We start from the raw sequence: 5,175 nt of genomic DNA on the forward strand, positions 1-5,175 counted from the left end.
TGTGGGTGAGGGAGAACTTCCCAACACAACTCCATAATCTTGTGTTGTGTCAAACGTGCCACATGTGGACCTGTATTGTTGTGGAGAAGAAGAACACATTTCCGATTGACGAGTGAAGGGCTTGATTTAAACATTCCATTTCCTTACTATAGATCTCTACATTGACAGTTCGCTGTGGATTGAGGAGTTTAAAATGAATTACTCCTTTGATGTCCCACCAAATGCAAAGCATCACTTTCTGTGGATGGAGTCCAGGTTTTGGGGTTGGAAGTGGTTTTTATCTTGGACTGAGCCTTTGTTTTTGGCATTCAATATTCGCATAGAGAATCCATTTTTTATCACCAGTGACAATTCTGTCCAAAAATGGTTCACTCGCATTATGCGCCAGAAGAGACGGAGCAACATTCTCACGTTGGAAATAATTGTCATTGGAGAGTTTGTGAGGCACCCAAACACCTGATTTATGGAGTTTCCTATATTCCTTAGATGTTTACGTATTGTATCATGAGCATCAATATCAATTCCAACATGGCAGCCCCTGCCATCACTGTTTTTAAGGCTAAAATCACCTGAACGAAATTTGCTGAGCCATCATTGACACTTACGAACGTTCAAAATATTTCCATAAACTTCTTTGACATTCTTTGTGCCTGCAGAGGCATTGTTTCCCTTGTTGTATTCAAACAGCATTACATGCCGAATATGTGTGTCGTCGTGTGCCATCATGATAAAGGATTACAATATACTCAACTTTACACATTATATAAGCTACACTAACGTGACGTTTAGGTGGTTCATTTAACCATTATACACAATGTATGTTTTTTGGGGGCTGGTTAATGAAAGGCGACATTAAATTCTTGACGACCTAATAATTGTCAAAACAGTGTGCATGCATATGATTGGTTATAACTGGACTGTAAGACAAAGAAACCTAGTGTTACAAGTTGATAGCATTATTATAGCAACACTGGTGTAGTGCTCAGTTTTAACCATGAAAAAAAGGTCCTATTACAAGTTGATTTATCTGACTTTTTTTTTTGCTAAAAAAAAAACAACGGGTCTTGTGAAGAAAAAATAGATCATTATATTTTACAAACCTTTGGCATTGGCAGTTGGCTCTCAGCAGCAATTCTGAAAACAAAATATGGTGTTATTTATGAAAATACACTAGTGTTAACCAGTTCTAGAATGTGAATACGGAAGAGGTAAAAACATCTTTGATTTATGATTGTCTAGTAAAACACCATTATATGTGAATCTATTTTAGAAAATTCAAGTACTGGATGTGAACGTCTATTAGATCAGCATGTTTCAGCACTTATTATAACACAAGGTTTTTGTATAAGTTCTAGATATATTTTTCACATCATTGGATGCCTAAAAAGTTCAACTCGGAGGCTGCTCCAGAAAAATTATCCACTGGATCACAGTGTTTCATGACTATTTTTTGATTATTCACTAGTTTCAGAATATTTGAAGGAGGTTAGAGAAGATTCTCAGTCAGCTAGGGGCTTCTAAAATATGGTCTTTAAGGACCTAGGGACTCTTGTTATAGTACTGAGTCAACATTGAATGTTGATGTTGTCAGGAAACTACACTGGTGTCAACAAATTCAAGAACAGTATATTGAAAGTAAAGAACACAAACCAAGGTGTATAAAATATGAATATAAGCAATGTAAGTAAAGCAAAAGAACCTACAGTAGTTTCCAAACATGGTGTTTTGGATTACTCAGTTGTGGTGTTTAAGTTTGGCATTCCTGCAGGGGAAGAATGTATATGAAGATGCTATCTGATGAAATGCACTAGTGACATAAACAATTATGTACCAAATATGTTGCAAGTAAAGCATCCATGTAGAAACATTGCTGTTGTATCAATAAAAAATGCAATGCAAGTTCATGTGGTTTTTTGAAACAAGCGCATAGTTTTATAGCAGTATTTCTTAACTTGGGGTCATGGAGGATTTTTTGAAATCAAGATAGTTCCATTGAGAGTAGTTAACATTCCCAGTATCAACAATAAAGGATATATATATATTATATAGCTTTTATTTGCCCCAAGCATTTTGTCCTTAGAGTTGAATATTAAATTTATGGACACTGCAACATCTTTCTTCCAATTTTTTATTTGCAAAGTTCTCTACAAATGAACCAATAAAACAAATTCCACTTAGTTTATCAGGCCTTTCAGTTTTCAACTTCATGTTCAATGACTACTAAAAAATGAGAAAAAAGAAAAGGTTTGAGTCAGTGAATGTTGCTCTTATTTTAGATTCTGTAAGTGTTGTCTCACCAATTTTTCTCTTTGTTTCTTTACTTAGCCACTGTTTATGTTCCTAAGTCTAACTGTTGAGAGTGGGGAACTTTTCAAACTGATACTTTTGTCAGATGTATGTAAAAATATTTATTATTTAGCTTTTTTTAAAACTATTTGTATCTGCCTTATCTAGTTGTCACAGGATTTCAGCTCCATTTGCTCTATATGTTTATAGTATCTTAGAAAGTTAAGACATAAGAATCTCAGTCGTAGTCATACTTAGAATGTGCATGAAGGGGTCTACTGAAAAGGCTGGAAAACTGACACAGAGGTATGGTGCAGACTTTTTATTTTAAGCATAAAACATCCAGTATTCCATTAGTGGACTTGCTCATTACCGTGCAGTATAGTTAGGTCGAAAAGCAAGTACATTTTGTATTAATAGAAGTTTTGAAATAACAAATGTGGATCAGTAGCTAACAGGTAAAAGTCCCAAGTCTGATTGGTGTATTGGTGGTGTAAACTACCTTAAAGTACCAGCTGGGTATTCCTCAGTCCTGATAGTGTTTGAATTAAAATGTATTATTTTATTATATGTTGTATTTGCTATTTAAACAGTTACATGTAATATAAGAAAGAAATGCATTTTGTACAGTTTTCTCTTGCATAAATTAGTATTTTATATGTTTAAAACTTCCATTTATAATGTTCTTGTTGTAAGGAATCTGGACAAGTTAGCATGGTCACATTGTAATTTGAGTAGTTTAGTAATAGAGATCTTTAAGTTAGTAAGTGATTATATATAACTTATAAACTCCGAGATAATAATTTTTCGTTATAGTTGGTGTAACTAAAATCTTGGAGCATTTTTTGCCATTTAACTTGGCATATGTTTTGTGAAAGCAAAATGTTTTTGTTTATCATATTAACATATGCTAGTGAATTGAAATAAATGAACCATGTTACTGTTTATTAATAGTCGAAGAATTAGTCGTTGTTAATATGTGTAGTAAGTAAAATAAAGTAACATTGATTAATTTTTACTCCTTTATCTCATTCCCTAAGTTAAAAAAAATAATGACTCAGATTTGTTTTGTTTGTCAACTAGTTTAATTTTAAACATTGTGTTCTGACATAAGGCTTTTGGAAAATTGCATAGAAATTGTGGGACAACTTATGGAAAGACATGAAGAACATAAGAACACTTATTAGTTTAAGAATCTTAAAGTTCAGGGTCCAGAATTTTTTGCACCTGTTTGTTTCTTATTGTGAGCTTTAGATTTTATGTGTAACAGGTTTTTGTTATATTACAACCAGTTTATGTGAGAGTTTTGGCTGTAGGGGGAAAAAAGTTCATTGTTTTGGGATGTTTCGATTTATTTGATCAGTTTTATCTGATGTTTTTTTTATTATGATTGGACATGTTTATTATGTAAAGGTGATAAAATTGTTGACCAAAAGGCAGTATCTTAGTTAGTATGTAACATCTCATTGAAATATGTAGAAAAAAATGGAAATTTTTACGCCATTTTTGGTCAGTGGGGGATCAACAAAACAGATTTTAACATTTACAAGTAAGATGATCATAAAAAGTCTTCTTAGTATGTTTAACAATTGACTAACTGTAAGATAATTTCATTTAACTTATTACTGTGTTTGAATATTTTAATTTTTTAGTATTATTACTGGAGAACAAAATGTAATACTGAAGCAAAGAAAAAAAATGTTGGAATTTCCTTGTCATTTATCGTAATACAATATCTAAGGTTTTTAATATTTAAACTAGTTTTCAACAGAAAATTATCTTCATGATGTAAAAATATCTAAGCAATACAAGTATAGGGGTTGAAAAGGGGGGGGAGGTATAAGATAAAAAAAACTGTGTGAGCATAATTATAAATAACTATCATATTTTAAATATAATGTTAGAAGTGAATTTTGACTATTTAAAAAAAATTAATGTATATGGTTTTATTTCATACTTGTTGCATGCTCTGTAATGCGTGAAAATATAAAAAAAATCAATTTAATTTTATCCGGAGTTACCTTGGGTATCATACAGGTGACCCTGAATAACCACTATTATTGTCTGCTTTGTTTTTTTATAATTGTAAATAATATAAAACAAATCTTCCTATTGATGTTGATTATGCCAAGAATGTAGAAAATTTTTGACTGTCATTAACTCTAAAAATAAATAATTTATTATATAAAAATAAAGAAAACAGAAGGACAATCACAATTATAAAGTGGTAATTAAGCAATCTTTACGACTCAAATATATTATTGTGGAAATTCATTTTAAGCATTATAGAATATGTAACAGAATATGCTCAGATGTTCCTTGGCCTTTGACCCTTATTCTCTTAAACTTGTATTGCTCAGATATTCTGATGTATTAAGCACTATATGAAGGTTTTTTTTTGTTGTTAAAAACTGGTTTGAACATTTGAAACTGTAGATTTGATATGATTGTGAATGGCCAGGAAGTTCTACCAAACCCTCACCACGAGAAATGATGCTATAAAAATGGTCAAACATCTCAAATAGATTCATAATGTACATGAAATTCAAATTAAAATAACTTTTTATAACCTCATTTGTATATCTGAACAAAATGAAAATACTCATCATTTTTGTTTGCCCCCATTAATCTGAAATTGGTATGAATTTTTTTTTTTTTTTTTATGTATTTGAATGAAGTACTATTTGAATACTAACTGATATTGGCATTTGGTCACAGAACTTGCCAGTATTTCTTTCAATTGTTGGGTATTTCCAATTGTTTTTTTATTAGTTTTAATTTTTAAAATCTTCGTACATGCAGCTAAGGAGTTTTTTTTTTCTTTTTTAAAGTTGGCACTTTAAGAACTTGTTATTAATCTTTTTCATATGCATAATAAGATTTTGAAGT

Source organism: Limulus polyphemus, unplaced genomic scaffold (genome assembly GCF_000517525.1).
Source record: "Limulus polyphemus unplaced genomic scaffold, Limulus_polyphemus-2.1.2 Scaffold921, whole genome shotgun sequence".
NCBI lineage: Eukaryota > Metazoa > Arthropoda > Merostomata > Xiphosura > Limulidae > Limulus > Limulus polyphemus.